The 18,358-nt window shown below is 39.9% G+C and overlaps 1 protein-coding gene across 12 annotated transcripts in view; it reads right to left on the minus strand.

Moving 5' to 3' along the window:
- The window catches only part of ADCYAP1R1 (ADCYAP receptor type I), a 140,837-nt gene that overhangs the window by 107,099 nt on the left and 15,380 nt on the right, over positions 1–18,358 (minus strand). The window contains exon 1 of one of the 12 annotated variants that reach the window (XM_064505678.1): positions 13,093–13,186. The exons of 10 other annotated variants lie outside the window; for them this stretch is intronic. The gene's annotated coding sequence lies outside the window, so the exon portion shown is untranslated. Of the gene's footprint in view, positions 1–11,648; positions 11,869–13,092; positions 13,187–18,358 lie in introns of those variants that run through there. One more of the 12 variants, XM_026096340.2, reaches the window with a different exon arrangement.

Here is an 18,358-nt window from a genome sequence, read left to right on the forward strand (position 1 = left end):
TGATTTACTCCCTGAGATCACTTGTCCAGATACCAAAATCTATGTTCAGAGCTGTTAATCTAATAGCTTTTTAGGCACTTAACAGTAGAGACACAAAGGAATGAAATGTGCCTTCAGAAAGCCTGGAGATTCATCTATGACGTAAGTTAGGACTGACTTACGTTGGTGACAGTGTCATGCATATATGTGACTTTTACTGCTTGGTTTCAGCCAACAGGCTAAACAGGTGATCAGGATGTCACCAGAACTACAGTCCTGACTTTAGTTCTGTCCAAACACCTCCTGCCATGACCTAGTGTTTCAAAATTCCCACCCAGTCAGGGTCATGATGAGCTGCCAGATAGTTATATGATATTCAAGAGAACCTCTCTGTCTCAGTTTCTGTCTGGATGAAAATCACATTACTCAGTGTCACCTTTTTAAACATTATCTTGCCTAATATATTCATACCTTGGTGACACAGAGGTCTCACTTGACCGCCTAACTACAGGCAGGCTATTATCCCTGAGGTATACTTTCAGATTTATTTGTTTTCTTTCCCTAATCACTCCTCACCTGAGATGGCTCCCCTTCATCTTGTTTCTACCTAGTAAACCTTATTGCTCCAAAATGAGGTCAGCTGAAGGTCCTTTGCTTATATTTATAGTAGTGAAGATGGGACCTCTTTGCTTAGGGGAGTTTATCCCCATGGACATAAACTCTGTCACACCAGTTTGTCTCAGAGCCAGAGAACTGTCCTTCTTCCATTTTATATATCTACTATTATTCATATTTTTATTAAAAACTTCTTGTCTGATGTAGGATTTCTGCATTCCACCACCTATCACCTCTGTGGGCATAAATGAGACTGACATGTATCTTCACAACTACAGAAATGTTTAAACAGATGAATAAATATATGAGAGGAAAAACAGTGATCACAGCTAATAATAAAAGAGGAACAAAGGATACAGAAACAATGAAGAAAATTAAGAAACAAAAAAACAATGGGAATACGTATATTGGGAAAGTATTACAAAATAAAAATCAGAGAAAATGTGAGGAAATATAACAAAGGAGGAAGAAGTAAAAAAAACCAGACTAAAGACAGAAGGTAAATAAAGAAATCACAAGGGAAATATGAAAGAACGTTGTAATCAGGGGACACTCGATTTTTATACTGACTTCAAGGTACTGCCAAGACATCAGCAATCAGAAGGGAGAGAGTCTTTCAATTAAAAAATAGAAAAGGAAAATTAAGCCATCTATATATTTCTGTCCTCTCTATCCAGATCCTTACTAAATGAAGGACAATGATTCATAAAATCCCTCTGAACTGGTCTGCCTTCTTCTATCCTCACTCGATCAGTCACTCTTGCTCTGCTCTGGTACTGAATTTAATTACTTAACTGTATTTCTGATGGTTTATCAAATAATGAGGGACTGATAAGATCTCAGCTGAGGAGAACAGAAAACATCCATGGTGACATTCAGCAGCAGAGAGATGGAAAAGGAAAGTCACTCCATTAGCAGAAGGAACAGAAAACCAGACAGATGCATCAGCAGACATCGGATTTAAAATTATTTCTTGATAATTGGCACTCCCGTGCACAGGCCTGGCCAGAAAGGCCAAAGGGTTTTGTGGAGATTGAATTCTATCGTCAGCTTCTGCCACTATTATGCATCAGAAATACAATATAAATGCAATGGAAGGATGGGATATGACTGACTAAATGAATGGACAAATATCCTGTGGGAAAATGATAACTTTTAGAATACACTCTTTCCAGTATTTGAAGACCCTGCTTTGGTTTAACCTAGCATCCACCAGGCTTGAAGAACAGAGAGTAGAAGCTTTTCCCCTTTACTTTAGTTTCAGAGGAACTTCTAAAGAGACAAGGAGGACCTCTGCAAACCATTTTGCTGCCTTTCTTTGACATTTTCCAGAGAAAGTAAATGAATCAACTTCATTTTTGCCTTCAAGGTAGTCATGGAAACTTGAATCACAAACTGGACTGAGGCTTTCATATCATCCACAGAAGCCCAAGGGCTTATTAGGTAATAACAGCTACCAGTCTTGCAGATCCTGCTCCCTGGACCTGCAGAGTTATCTGTAGTTTCGGCCACTCGTAACATGTGTGATATTTTGAACAGGTTCAGAGTCCTTCTATTACCAATAAATCGCTAATTATCTCACAAGGTACAGTCAAACATATTTTATGAAAAAGATGAACTTTTGAAAATAAGGGCAATATTTATAAAGCATCTCCATTTCAATACTGTGAAAAGAAATAAAAATGTGAATATGGGATTTGGAAGGAACAATTGGATTATTAAATAGACTCCTGATGCCACTGATAGCCAAATCCTACAATTTCATTAGTAAATTAGAGATGTTGACACTTCATCCCTTTCTTGTATCTGCATCTGCTACAGTAATTAAAATTAGTAAAGCCAGAATAGTCAACAGTGCAGGGGTTGCACCCTTGAAGGAGAAAAACACAGGTGCCCGAAATAACAAGATCTTCCAAAATGGAGTGGGACGTCCTACAAGGTTTTCGGGGTATTATTTCAAGCATGGCTGAAATATAGGAAGGGGGAAAAAAAAAAAAGAAAAAAGAAAAAAAAAAAGCTTGTTTTGGTCACCCGATGACTTATGAAAAACATGTATCTATAAAGGAGGATTCATCTTTCCACTGTAGACATCTTCAGTGGCATAGCAGGTTCTTTGTGTTACTCAGTGGAGAATAACAGGCCCTTCATGGGCAGGCTGGAGCAGCTCTGATAAAATGTGTTCTGCTGTTGGTTCCTGCTTCTTTCCCCTCTGTATAAAGGAACTTTGGAGTGCTTAGCTCATCTGTGGACTTTATGCTGTAGAGGCCTAGCAGCTGGTGAGAAGAATCCCATCAGGAGAAGCCAGTCAGTGTCAAGTGCATATGGTAAGGGCAGCTTTTTAGTAAGTGGAATATGATGTCACTAATCAAACAAAAAGAGATAGTGAGACCTTTCCAAGTCGGGGGTTCCTACTCTTAGGGAGGGATTAAAAAATCATTGCCTAAAAGATTCCCTCCTCACCATACATACAGTATCTAGAACTAAGTTGAACTCGTGTAGGATGAGTGAGAGAGGATTTTTGGTAACCATATAAGGCAGTTATGACCTGCTATTAAGATTTTACCCAAAAGAAAGAAACAACCTGATCTGCTGGGCTCTTGGTTTTGGTGCTCTGGGATTTCTGCCAGCAGTTTGAAGGAAAGCAATAAATTTTGAAGCTGACCCACAGTGGCTTAGATCAGTGTTGACCAAATTTGAATTCATTAATTAATTAATCTTAATTCAGTTTCTAGCCAGAGCTCCCCTCCACATCCTTTTCCTGCAGCATGACTGAACTACTGCACAAGTGCAGAAATCCAAAGGCTTTTGAGAACATGCAGGACCAGCTGAGCATGTGCAGGCTGGATACTCTGCATTGAAGCAAAGTCTTCTAGTCCATGCACAATTCTCCAGTTCTTCCTAGTGGAATTAAATGTATTCCCTTATGCAGAAAAAACATGGATGGAGAATGATGTGGTGCAAAAGACAGAAGATGCCGAGGAGTACACTCCAACTGTCACCAATCTGCCTGGTTCACAGACCACTCCCTCTGCATTTCCAAGTTCTCCCCAGAGAAGGGAACTCCACAGGCACAAAGTTTGCTAGCTGAATATCTCTGGCTTATATAGGAACAGGAGTTATGTAATTGATACTCTGTTCATCTTCTTTAGGATCTCAATAGAAGGTGTGGAATCCTGTGCATTCATTATTTCCCTCCGAAAACAACCTGAATGAAGTATACCAACTTCATAATTTATATTAGAGGGCAAGGTGTACCTCTCCCACACCAACTGAGACTCTTACTAGCAAGAAATAAGCAAGGCTGGGGAAGCAGCCAGTCAGTGACCTAGGACATGTCACCTAATTTTAGAAACCTGGAAGACAGATCTTCACATATGAGCTCGTTTTCAAGTCTCTTTTTATATAATCAATGGAAAGAAGGAGACGTATGCAGAAAGCAATTTGTCTGACCTATTTTAGCTGTCTACTTTAAGCATTCCTACTTCTCTCCCTTGAGTGTAAAGGAATTCTTAACAGCTAGCTCATATGTTGACATCTACATTGTGGATATCTAAATTTGGACAGAATAATCCCACCCTCAGTCTCTTTGGAAGTGTGTGGATCAGCAATATGAAACCCAAAATAGCAAAGTTTGGCCTACCACAAAGGCTTCAGAAAGAATAAGATTGTTTAGGGTGTCAGTAGGTTGATACTGAAATATTTAGGTAACTGAAAAAAATAAAAGGAAATTTAGTTGAATACCAAGTGACTCTTCCAGGCAGCAAGATCTCTAAATTCTCTCATAGAAAGTAGTCAGTAAGGAGCAACCCTACACTGACAGTCACAAATGACATCGTGACTTTTCTACTATCTCTGATATACCACTTATTATTTTGTGGGCTTTAACTATTTTAAGTTGTTTTGGTTTACTTGCTTTAATCTTGCAAATTCACTGAATTTAGAAGGTCTGTGTGGATTCACAGCAGCTGTGAATGTGGCACTATATTTCTCTTAAACACAAAGAAGACATTTATTCACCTATTGCCCCTTGCATGCTTAGCTGGAAAAGTGTCTGATGTTCTTGCTTCCACTCACCATGTCTGTTGTCAGTGACAGAAGCATAGGTGTTGAAGGGAAATTGCATCAGGAGGTCTAATGAAAGAGGTAGATTTTCAGAAAGGATTTACTGCTACAAGGTACAGGTCAGTCCTTTCCAGCTATTCATGAATGTCTTTGGGGCCTCAGGAAGAAATGTCACAGCTTTGTCTGAAAGACTTGGCAACAAGCAACATGGATTTTGTAACAGGATTGTCCACAAAGAAGGATGCAGCCTGTAGGACATCTAGCCATCATTCTAACATTTGGACTGATGTAAAGGTCACTTACTGGTGATGGATGCAGTCATGTAGTCTCTTCTAACACCCAATGTCTTCAGTGTTCAAAAGAATGGTTGCTTTCAGCCTCAGAGAACAGAATTAAAACAAGGAGCTGACACAATTCTGACAGTCATTGTGCATGGATATAGTTGAGAGTAATATACTCATGTTGCTGCCTGGCTTAGGCATTTTGATATTAAAAAAAAAACCCAAAACCTGTCAGTAGCAGTCTTTCTTCTAACTGAAGGAATAAGTGTGTGTTATGCTTTGACTTCTTTTTGCATGCTTCAAATGCAGGAAACACCTATGAATTCTACTAGTACACTTTGGGTTTTTTCAAAGTGAAGATAGAGATGTAATTACAAAAATAGAAAATGGTAAATTTCCAATGCTGTGACTCCCATATGGAAATGGAAGTCTGGAGAACTTCTGTTCCTAGGTTATGTAAGAAAGAAATCATAGCAATGAAGTTTTGCAAGAAAAAAGAATAATTGATAAGGGAGATTCATAGAATCACGGACTCACTGATGTTTGAAGGCACCTCTGGAGATTGTCTAGTCCAACTCGCTGCTCAGAGCAGGGTCAGCCAGAGCAGGTTGCTCAGCGGTGTGTCTAGTCAGCTTTTGAATATCTCCAAGAGAGGATAGGCCACGACCGCTTTGGGTAATCTGTTGTAATGTTTAATCATCCTTACAGTATTTTTTTTTTATGTTTAAATTGAATGTCCTGCATTTCAATTTATGCCCATTGCCTCTCATCCTTTCACTGATTCCACTTAAAAGTGTCTGGCTCTGCCTTCTTTACCCCTCCCATCAGGTATTTATACTCATGAGATCCCCCTTAGCCTTCTCTTCTCTAGGCTAAGAAGTCTCAGCTTTTTCAGCATCTCCTTGTATGAGATGGTCCAACCCCTTAATCATCTTTGTGGCCCTTCACTGGAATCACACCAGTATGCCTATGTCTTTCTTGTATTGGGGAGCCCAGAACTGGTCACAGCACTCCAGGTGTGTCCTCACCAGTGCAGAGAGAAGGATCGCCTCACTCAACCTACTGGCAACACTCTTCTTAATGTAGTCCATGATACCATTGGCCTTGTTTGCTGCAAAGGCACATTGCTGGCTCATGTTTGACTTGTTGTCCACCAGGACCCCCAGGTCCTTCTCTGCAAAGCTGCTTTCCAGGTAGTCGGCCCTCAGAGTGTACTGGTGCGTGGGGTTATTCCTCCCTAGCTGCAGGACTTTGCATTTCCCTGTGTTGAATGTCATGTGATTCCTCTCTGCCCATTTCTCCAGACTGTTGAGGGCCCTTTTAATGGCAGAGCAACCATTTGGTGTATCAGCCACTCCTCCCAGTTTGTATCATCAGCAAGCTTGCTAAGAGTGCATTTGGTGCCATTGTCCAGGTATTAATGATGATGTTAACTAGTATTGGTCCCTTATCAATGCCTGGGGTACATGACAAGTGACTGGCCTCCAGCTGGACTTCATGCTGCTGATCACAACCCTTTGAGCCCAGCAGTTCAACCAGTTTTTAATCCCCCTCACTGTCCTCTTATCTAGACTGTATTTCCTCAGTTTGTCTATGAGGATATTATGGCAGACACTGTCAAAAGCCTTACTACAGTCAGGATAAATAGCATCCACTGTTCTCACTTCATCCACCAAGCCAGTCATCTTCTCTTATAAAGTTATCAGGATGATCCGTGCTGATTACCTTCTTGTCCTTAATATATTTGGAAATTGTTTCCAGGATCTCACCTGACTTTAGACATCCAAATGTTAGACATTCCCGGTTCAGCCCAGTCTATCTAGGCTCCCTTTATAGGCAATAGAGAGGAGGTAAGTATCTCCAGGGAGCAATTTCTCTGTCCTAATGCTAGATGTTTAATTTTAGACAAAGTGAGTTACTCTTTTGAAAGTGTCAATTTTTTCCCATTGTCTACTAAGGAAGACAAGGGTGAGCAGAGAAAATTCCATCTGCTAAATTTAAGACACCTCCTAAGAGCTGATAGTAAGCAACACTGAGCACTGAATTCCATTTATGTCATAGCCTTTCCGTACTTTCAGTACTATCTCTAATCCTTTTTTTAACACAGCCCAATAACTTCTGTGCATACTTTATTTCAGCTATCCCTGATTATAATTATGGGATTTTTTTTTTCTTTTCCTTTGAGTGGTTTCAATTAACTTGAAATTCCCTGAAGATGTAAGAGTATTATAATTGGTCCTTACAAAGTACTCCCCTTATCATTTCTATACAACCTGTTGGCTCTTGTATTTCCTAGTCCTCTAATGTTATAGAATTTTCCTAACATTTCAAAGAATCCTCTCAAAACTCTTCTGAATAGGCCAGATCTGGAACAGATTTTAATAAGTTTCACTCAGCCAATTAAAGAAAGATATGCCAATTTACACCTTATGAAGATGTGAATCAATTTTTGATCGTCTGAAAATTTTTCTAACATATTGTTCACCATCTTTCAGACCTTCCACAGGATACTCTAGCATATCTCCTTGTGACGCTTGCTATTAATTTTCTATCAGGCTGAGAAACGATCATATATTCCTGCTGCTTTGTTTTCTCTTTGTTTAAGGCTCAGATACACAGATTTTTACAACTTACCCAGTTATTATCTCTCAGCTGATATACAGTAAGGATACATGTGCCTCTTGGTTCAAATTAAAGGCAGTGCAATTTAATTTTAGTCCACTTTCATTGTCAATAGGCTAAGTTTCACTGTCTTGCATTTATCATAGGCAAGATCACGTAGGAAGTTACTAGAGGGCAGCTGATGTGCAGGAACCTCTTAAGTTAAGGTAACTCAATCATACGCCTGAGCAGCTCAGCTCTTCTGACCTCAGCTAATGCCTGCCTTCCTTCTTCAGTAAGGATATTATCAAAAACTTTTTGAAAATCCAAATCCAGTATATTTTGCACATTCATATCTGTGATCATAAAGCCCAGCCTTTCTTGAGCTTTGAAAATTTATGCCATTTCAGGAGATGAAGTATAAAACTAAGCGATCCTCAACTCTTTAGATGAACTCCAGGTAAAATGCTTGGCTTTTATGAGTGAAAGAAATCTTCATGATATGATAATTCTTATCCTTCATATTATGGTGTTTCACCCATATATACAAGAGTTAATAAATTATTGAAGGATATTGAAATCTAAAGGATCGTTCTGGATATCTGAGCATGCAGACATCATAATGACTTTGGAAATCTATTATGACCATTGTTTCAGGCTTTCTGCATCCTCCAATGGGCATGGGTGAATCATTTACCCATAGGTCAAGTTTTTCTAGCTTACCTTTGTAATTATAGCAGCTAGAGACTCATGAAAGCAGAGTCTGTGGAATATAATTGATAACTCCATGTACATAGGCTGCAAGAATAGCCGTTCTTGACAGGCTCCCATATAACATCACACATAAAATTTATCCATCAGTTCTTGCCTTGACAGGGATTGTTCTCCCTATTGTATCATCTACCAATTCTCTCTTCTGCCCTTATTTTGTTGACTTCCTCAGAGAACTGGCAGAATGGCATGACTTCTTTAAAGACCATGAACAGTCATTTGCAAGGAAATATCTATAAACTACAGTGTATTTAAGAAGCATTAGTAGGCAAAGTAAAACATGGTATGAGAAGTTTTCTTTTTACCTTTTTAGGCAGGTTAATTGCCCTTTTCAAACATCCATGATGTATACAGCACTTTATAGCTAATATGCATCTAATATGAGATCATGAAGGTAACTATATTCTGCTCCATTCCAGCGTAACTTTAAGTGCTTGTTGGCAAGATCCGCCCCCCCCCACCCCCCCCAAAAAATAAAATGCATTCTCCACCTGGCATATCCAAGTTTCATATCAAATATTTGTGACAGGTACTTGATTAATTTCCTTTCCTTGAGTAGTCATGTGCAGTTCCTGCCCTGGTCATAGGTGTAGCTGCACTGTTTTTCAGTACTACACAGGAGCTTGCAAGGACTGTTACCTGTCAGTCCACATTGCCATCCGTCTCCGCTTTGAACCCGTCTAGTTTGGCTAGATGTCTGTTCAACTGCATCAGTTACTTGATTTACTTCATTTCTTATGTTTTTAGTTTCCTTCTCTCTGAGTCTGACAACTTCAGAGCTGAGTAGGTCTTAAGGGGCTTGATCAAGAAGACAGGAAAAACACAGCTCAGGACTGGTCAGGAACTTAGTCCTAACAAGGCGGCCATCCACAGCTTGAGAAGCCTCATATTTCTCATGGGAAGTTTGATGACATTCAAAAATCTTTGCTGAGAAATTTCTAATTTTCCCAACTGCTCCTATTCACAGTCTACAACATGAAGACCAATGCAGCGCTTACAACCTCCCTGCAGGAAATCAGGAGATCCAAATTGCTGCATGCCCCAGCCGTAATCCAATGTGCTCATCATTATCACTTGTGACTGCACACTACTGCCTTAAGGTGTAAGAAAAGAATCCTCTTCTGCCTATATTTTAAGAAGTGTTTACCACTTCTGTTGGTCAGGATGTTTCTTTCTGTTGTTGGTTAGCCACTAAAGAGATTCTCTTTCACATATTGTTGATTGATAAAATAGAAAAACTGAAGAGTTAAGGACCTCACATAAGAATGCAATCAGACAAATCAGATGACTTTTCTGTGCTCTCATATGACGTAAAAGGTGAAGAAAATGGTATATTTATAAACCAAAGCTCTACCTGATTTGTAAGCAAAATCTGATTTGGCTTATCTATTTGTCAATGTATCTGGAATATTACATCTAACTCTAGTCCTGAACACCTAAAATAGAGGCCTATTCACTTGAGTGTGATGCCACACTTAGGCTAATTAGCTGAAGTGATTAGCTCAAGGACAAAGTTATCATCATGAAGCTCTCTTGCTCCAAAGACCCAAACTAGTCTCTGTTCAAGTTGCTCATGTGTTCTCATGTGCTCTATTCACATGCTCATGTGTTGCATGCTATCACTGGTGAGGAAATATCATGGCTGTCTTTAATATGACACTACACTATGTACTACTGATACGCTCCAAAGGAGTGGTTGTGCAGTCGGTAATGGACCCATAGGCAGAAACCAGTCTCTCAGATCCAGTAAGAGCATACTCAGGTCATACTGTCTCTGCGAAACAGGGCGTATGCCCTTCCCATCTCAAAAGAGGATTAAAGGAAGAAAATAAACAAAGGAAGGGAGAGATATCTGTTGCCTCAGAAGGTAGTAAATACAATGAGCAATTGCCTCGTGCCAAAGAAGTAAATATGTGACTCTGGTGTGCAGAAAACAGTTTGATACAACTTTGGCACTCTGGGGATGTTGGAACTCTGGCAAAATTGCCAAGGCGTTCAGAGAGGGCAACCAAATGGTCTCTCCTTGTTTTATATGTACAATTCCTTGCTGTTATTTTCCCACAGAGACAGCAGAGCTATTCTGAGTATAATATCTTATACTTCAGTAAGCACTCTGACTTAGCAATCTACACTGATGTCCAGATGACCATCCGTTGGCCTCCTCCACAAATCTGAACAACATGGGCCAAAGTTCAGACTATCTTGAGGAAGAAAAGTAGATACAATACTTTTCCTTATTCCCCAATGGGTAGAGAAAAAGATTCCCCTACTCCTGTGATCCCTCAAGTACAGAATGTTCAGCCGTCAAAGAAATGTATCCCAGAATAGGCCTGGGACTGCAACACTGTCACTTCTGTCTTTAGGGAGGTGAAAATACTGCTTTATTGTAAGAGTCTAATTCCTACACTGAAAGATAAGGTTAAGTCACTGCAGGAGAACTGGCAAGTTGCTTAATTCATTTTTTTCCACCCACATTTCCTGTTGCCATCTATTTTTATTGTACCTCGAAAGGTCTAAGTTTGGCTGGGCTATATCCCAACTTGCAGTTAATGAACTCATTATTTGCATATCCTAGTTCGACAGTATTATGACCTTCCACAGCATGTGTTCTTGCAAAACCAGGGATGAAATTCATGTCACATGAATTTCTCTATCTAGAAGTGAAATGTCTACATCCAAGCTAGTCTCTCTTTATAGTGAATAAAAGATGGGCAATTCCCTTCAGCATCGCACGGGTTATTCTTGCTCTGGGACAATGTGCTACTCATCTTGGTAAGCAGAGAGCTAATAAAGTAGTAAACTCAGTTTGATTAGCTTAGAAGAAGGTGTGTTGAGTAGGGAAAGCCTTGAGCATAATACAAGTATAAACAAAGGAGGAAGAAAAATAATTGAAACTAAAGTCAGTGCTGGCAGAAAAATATATATAAGCTGGGAATTTGAGGAAAACTTCTAACCATCGGCAGGAAGATGCCCTAGAACTGCCTTCCAGAAGGAGGAGGGGGAGAAAAACAAGGTTATAATTGTAAGAAGATTTGATATAATTCGAATATTTTCTAAACCACTTTCTCTGACATCTGGATTATTAGCAGTGGTAATGCACATAGGTTCCCAGTCACATGACTTCTGACTCAGCTGGCTCCCATCCAGCCACCTTAAAGCACAGAGCGAACTTGTGTTTTAGGAGAAAGGCTGAAATGTGTTCTTAGCCTTTTCTGTTCCTGCTAACTTAGAGGCAGTCGAGGATGCTGAGCTTTTCTTGGTAATGGGTGATGAGTGTGATTACAGCTTAGATAGACAGACAGGAGGCATTCAGGCCTTGACAGAAATGTTCCTACTCACATAAAGGGCAGTCCAAGAGTCTTTCCTTCAGTCTGACATAGCGAGAAATGAAATTGAGTCTATAGGAATTGTTGTGGGATTCTTTTTCTTTTCCTTCTTCTTTTTTTTTTTTAACTTCAGGTTACGAAGGCCTTTTCACTCTTCCTCACAAAGCAAGGACACACTCAAGACACAATGATAATGTTGCATGCAATCCCAGCCCTTTGAGAGAAGTGTATTGGAGCTATTTTCTTCTCTGAGCTTATCTCTAGGTTGTTTGGGGGAAAAAAAGAAAATAATAATAAATTAAAAAGCGGCACCTCAAATACTTCTAGAAGGAGCTGAGAACCCTACTATCCTGAGTAGCACTGCACAATTATTCAATGCTATAAAAGTGATTTCCCAAGCCATGGTGCTTACTCTTCTTCCCCGTACCCTGTAGCAAAGCTAGAAGAACACCAACGGCTGCACATCTGCAGAGTAACTTGGGGTGTGCCTTTATCATGAGCTGGAATTGGCCGAAGTCTGAGCGGCCAGTGAACAAAGTAGTCCCACACTCACACCCTTGACCTCAACTTCTTTTTTCCTCCTATGTGCTTGCCCTAGCACGTGTGTGACCCAACACATTCATCAAATTTGTTTTGTTCACAGGGAAAAGATGAGGGGCAGAGGGGCTGGAGGGGTGAGGAAAAGCTATTCTTTTATCATCCCAGACTTGGATCAGCCTTGAAACTTCACCCTCACTTGGCTAGTTATTTCTAGCATATTTCTGGCAACCAGTTCCATGGAAGTGCTTCTATCTCCCCCAAAAGGCATCACCATTTCTGAACAGAGCAGGACTACCACTGTCCTTTCAGAAACAAGTAAATGTAAAAACAAATGGGAGTAATTCATTCCCACATAATCAACCCTTCAGCCTGTAATTAGCCTGTAAAACCCAATGATTTCTACATGCATCTTCATGATCTGCTCATGGATTTCCATGGGACAATTCTAACTGATACAGCAGCAAAATCTGGCTCTAAGTGAATAGCTGGGAATGTTTCAACAATGCAGGATCAAAATAGGTTAATATAAACACACATAAACACACATGAAGAAATGCAAAATTTGTTGACTGAGATATGATATACTCCCTCCTTTAATTGCTGCAGCAGGTGTCAATAAAAAAAAGGAAAGAAAATTAGCAGAGATCAGCTGTTTCCATTATTGCTTTTTTTTATGTCAGTGGAACTCCAATTTATTACAGTGGAATTCTCCTGATACACAGAAACTTAAAAGCCATGAGAACAGGAGTCAAAGGGATCTATAAAATTGTGCTATTCTGCTGTATTGAGTGCAGATGCTGTGCTGAGGGCTAAAAACTCTGATTATGGATATTGAGGTGTGTGATGCTGAAGTTTACAAACTGACAGGCAGTTCCTGAGACCAGATGCAAATGAACTTACTATGAACTCATGTTTACCTTTCAAAATCACGTGGAATCTGGATATTCCATGTGGGCTGGTAGACAACTAAACTGTTCTTACTTTCCACTGGATTGCTTTGAGATTCATTCATTCCAGCAAAACCTGGGATACAAGGATGTAAATTCAGTCAGGCTGGAACCTCCTTATCTTCGAAATGCCCATTGCTCAGTTTGAAATAGTTGTTGCAAAGACATGGTGAAAATGCCTGTACTGCACTGGTATTCTTTCAGGGCCTTGGGTGAGAGTTATTCCACGAAATGTATACACCTAAAAGCGATCTAATTTCTGCAGACTTCTCTTGTAGTGACTGGTTCATAGCCAGCATAGCCAGTAGAGTTCAGAGCACAGTCCAGATCATCCTAAAATACATGTCTTACAACATCAGATCAGTCTGGTCCTATTTCTCTCCATTTGCTTTAAAGGAAGACTTGAGTGAACAGATTAGTAGTAGTTTGCTTTTTTTTTTGTTAGAAACATTTACATTTAGATAAAATTAATCCCACCTGTTCAGCCCAGCTAGTAGTTTAAATACTTTCATTATGCAAGTCACAAGTGCTAATCAAGTAAGGCAAGTGATCAGTCTGACATACTGTAATTTTATTCTAGCACACACAACTTTAGGTAAGCTACTTTCTGTATTTCACAGTCACAATCAATAAAATATGGAAGAGAAACTTCTTTACAGGCATAGGACCACTTAAGTCAATGGTTTATGTTTGCTGAAAATGCAGCCTACAGTTAAATTCATCTCATAGCTAAGGGCAGAGAATATGTTCTTAAATTATACAATTTTCAGGACAAATACTGTCTTTTTCTCTTCTACCTATAGAACACCACCATGACAGGTTACGGACCAAGGCTGTGCTTCCTATGTACTATGACAGTATAGATAAGAAATGCAACAACTTATCTTTTTCAGGATTGATTGTTCGTATTCAGCAAATCCTAAATTGACAAATTCAACTGAAGAGGTCTACACCATAAACAGATGAAGGCAGGTGAGGTTAATCCAACACAGTAATGTTAATGCCAAAGGGGTTCACTCATTTTGGGTACAAAATATTAAGCACAAGCTGATTTTTTTCAGGGCATTCAGCATGCCTTTGTGTTCAGGCAAACTGCTCACACCCAAGCTGAGGCATGCTCTGTCCATATTGCAGCTCCCATGTTCCAGCAAGACTGTGAACATTTTCTGAACATTTCCAAAGACTTTCAATTTAGGGAAATACTGTCTTGAGACAGATAACAAAAGACATATCAGTGATCACCAAAGCCATCCTTTCCCTCCTGTGAAATTTCAGTTCCTAGTTCCAAATCATGGGGCATTGGAAATTCTTAATTAAAAGAGTCACCAGAATGTGCAAAGCACTTGGCTTTGCTTTGATCTTAGAATCAACTGATCTAGAGGGAGAGAAGAAGGGAGGGAGGACAGGAGGAGAGAGACCTAAGACAGACACACAGGATACAAATTCAGCTCAGACAATTAAAGATATACTCAACTGATTAGTAGCATATAAAAGTCTAATATGAAGTGTCTAATAATAAAAGTTTTTTTGGTTTTCTTCCTACCTCCCTTTATTCTCCTCACATTAGGTCAAGTCTAAATCCTGTCCAGGTTTTCATTTGCATGCTTCCTGAGTTTAATATATAATTCCAGCCCAGCAGGAATGACACCAAAGAAATACTGGCTTAAGAAGGAGATAGAACAGTCATGTAAGGCAAAGATTATTTAGGTTAATTGTTCCAAAAAAGAAAACTCCCTTGACAAGATCTAAAAGTGCTGACAAGGTCCATATGGGTCTGCAACCTGCTTTCCAGTAGTACTGTTCAGAGATCTCAAAAACCACAACTATCCTGAACCTTCAGCATTACCAAATGTTGGCCGAGTGTTTGAGCTCAAGGAATGGATGATCAACCTGTGCCTTTCAAACACTTTGTGGGTGAAACCTTGACCCTCCAGAAACCCATTAGGTCAAGGGATTTTTCCCAAAGATTTTGTGGTTTTACCGTAGTGTATAACACAGCAGTTCTCCATTCTTCCTCTGTTTTCTCATATGCTCCATAAAGAGGTTTCCAAATAATCTTTTCAAGTAACTACAGCGACATTGCTGTGGGCAGGCACTGCTTCTCAGGTTGGTAGCCTTCACACAGAAACACAGCACCTGCCCGTCCTAGTCAGCATCTGACAAAACATTTTAAAAGGAAAAGCAGCCTAAGAGAGAGAAAACATTATTGATCTCCAGCACTGGGAGATCCAATTCAGCAGTCTCCAAAGAATGCAGTTTATTAAGATGAGTCCCAAAGCCCTTGTTTCCACCCACTGCACTATTAACGGTCTTCTCAACCTGCAGATGGCAAAGAGCTATATCCAAGTAGCCTTCTTGGCTTCTTCTTTCCCCAGCAAGGTGGAGAACTAAAGCTGGGCCAGGAGAACAAAGCAAAGGAGGAGACACTACTAGCATTATGTGAGGGTCAGCTAGCAAAACACAGGCCAAAGTTTAATGGTGCATCTGTGCACCGGCTAACAGCCTGATAACCCTAAATGTGAAAGCAATCTGATAAACTGGATAGGAATAACTGAGTTCTCTCTAAATTTGACTCACTGATACAAAATCTGCTTGAAGGGGCAGTTCAGAGCCTTTTGGTGCTGTGCTCTGGGCATGTATTCTGCAGCAAAGATCAGCGCTTCAGTTCAGGCACCAAGCAGATGAAAAACATGAAAAAAAATCCTCCATGCACAGTAGAAAAGGTGTCCCAGAGTTCACTTCTGTCCCTAGAGTTTGTAGCCAGCTGGAATAAATGAAGTATGAGATGAGTTTGTATGTTGTGTTGAAATGTGTCACTCACTGGGGAGATCAGGGTACAGGCAGTAGGGGAAAGGGAGGGAAGAATTGCAACTCGGCAAATAAAATTCAAAGTCTAATAGCCTGAAGTCAATGCAAAGTGAAGCTGTTTTGGATAAGCAGAACAAACTGTGTGAGAGGGTCTGGGTAGGACGGTACACAGTCACTGTGCTGCTGGCTTCTCCAAAGCACAGCTTTGTTGCAGTTACACCTGTCCAAAGAACTGGACATTTTATTGACTGCCTTATTTAGGAAATGGCCATGAAATGAAAAAGGTATGTAGGAAGAGAAGAATTTTTCCTAACATGTTTTGTACAATTTGTGAGTGTGCTTGTCTCCCACTTAGAAGACACCAACATTTTGTGACATGTTTTTTTAGCTGTGCTTTTGATTCTTTAATTTTATGCATCATAGCCTGGCTGCAACTGGTCACAAAATCTACAGGGTGCAATTTCTGCTTCCTTGATGGGCAATGATCATAAACTTTACAGAAATTATTCTGGCTCACTTTCTGTGAGGGAGTGGATGTATTCTGTGTTACCTTCAAGCCAGTCATGAAAATAATAATCATAATTAAAAGAAATGCAGGGTTACGATAAAACAATTCCACAAAATACAAAAAAGAAAGAAAGAAAAAGACAAGAGATTAAGGCTCAGAGGTCATAAATATGTAGGTGAATCAAGCCTAAATCCAGCAATCTGTTGTTCAATATCAGTCATCCGACTCAAATCCAAGAGGCCAGAATCTTCCTTGTATTCTGAAACAGATCAGAACATCTCTAAACTGGGAAAGCATGTCTTTCTTCTTTTTTGGTACCTGCTTTTCAAAGCAAGCCAAACACCTCAGTGTGCTCACACATATAAACACACTCTACAGGCAATGCTAGTCTTTAAAGTTATTTCATCTACAAAGAAATATAAACTGTTGTTGAAGATCTAATGCATATTTGCCCTAGGGTTACCCCTCACAGTTTGCGTATCAGTGAATCCATAAAGCAAATGAAATGGCCTATATTTCTAAAGAGATGAGTAGTAACTTCTTCCTGTAGCGACTTGAGTGGGAAATGAGGGCATTCTCTTCACATCCAGATAACTCCAGTATTACAGATACACCTGGGACTAATCTCCCCAGACAACCAATTGCATCTCCTCTGATTGCCAATGTGGGTGGTAACAAAAAAATATGCTTTATTATTCACTGACAGTGCTTTCCTTTTTAACTATTTTCCAGACAGTTAATAGAGATGGTCAAGATGTTTTGTTTGTTTGTTTTAACTGAAAAATAGCTGAGATTTCTTCATGAAAACACTGTCATTTCTTTTCTTCTGCTGGCCCTCTCTAGAAATGAGATGCCCACCATCCTATATAAATTCTATGCGAATGCTTCAAGTGACTGTCAGCTCTTGACATCTGCATTAGGCTGTGGACATATCTCTTTCCAGCTGTAGCCTTGCTGAAAAGAACATTACTCTCAGTCATCTTAGAGCTGTTAATCTGTGTTACACTGCCTCCAATCTACCAGCTGAGCTGATTGCATGAGCCTTGCCTAACCTGATTCACTGCAGATAAATTGGGTTAGCTTAAATAATAGGGCTTTGCTAACCAAGGTCAATCTGATTTAATCAAGTTTGGGAGCACTCTTGCGAGCAGTTCACCTGGCAGATTCACGGGATGGTGACAAGACGGTGGGGTGGGCTGGAGGTGGTGATGCCCTCAGCTATGGGCTGAGCCTGGTTGGTGACCAGCTGGGTTGCTGGTCAGGGGCCTTTACAGCAGTGAGATATACTTCAGGTTACAGAGCTCATAAACCACTTGTTGTCATATGACATGATGGCTGATTTTTTTTAAATCTACTGTTCCTCACTCCTGATGCTCATTGTTTCAACTACCAACTGGTACATTCATTCTGCCATTCTCGACAGAGCAGCTGAAAAAGGGTCGTCGTAATGCATATGTTCTAATTTTGTTACTAGAAACATGTTTCAGGAAGAAAATATACAGTAAATTCTCCTGCCATTTCATTTGCCACTTAATCCATGTATTCCTGTCATGCACATTAAATGGTGCAGTGTCAGTTTAATTCATTCAACTCTTATTTTGGTTCCTTTTCCTCCCCCGGACTTCCCCCTTCCTCAATACATAACCAGCATATCATTTTGCATCCCATGTGGAATTTCTCTGATTTAACCTAGTAAATCTTTTAATTCCTAATTTGGTATTCTGCTGTAATACATTCTCCCACAAAAAAGCCCGGCAGGCTGAAGCTTAGAAAAATCACTTTCATTTTCTTGCATACTACTGGGTGATTTAATGTAAAATGCACATGCAGTGCACAGTTTGTGATTCCAGATTTTATCATCCACTCATGCCAGAGCTGATTCAGTCCTGATCAGCTTTTTGATGGAAGACTAAAGACTCA

This window comes from Dromaius novaehollandiae, chromosome 2 (assembly GCF_036370855.1).
Source record: "Dromaius novaehollandiae isolate bDroNov1 chromosome 2, bDroNov1.hap1, whole genome shotgun sequence".
NCBI lineage: Eukaryota > Metazoa > Chordata > Aves > Casuariiformes > Dromaiidae > Dromaius > Dromaius novaehollandiae.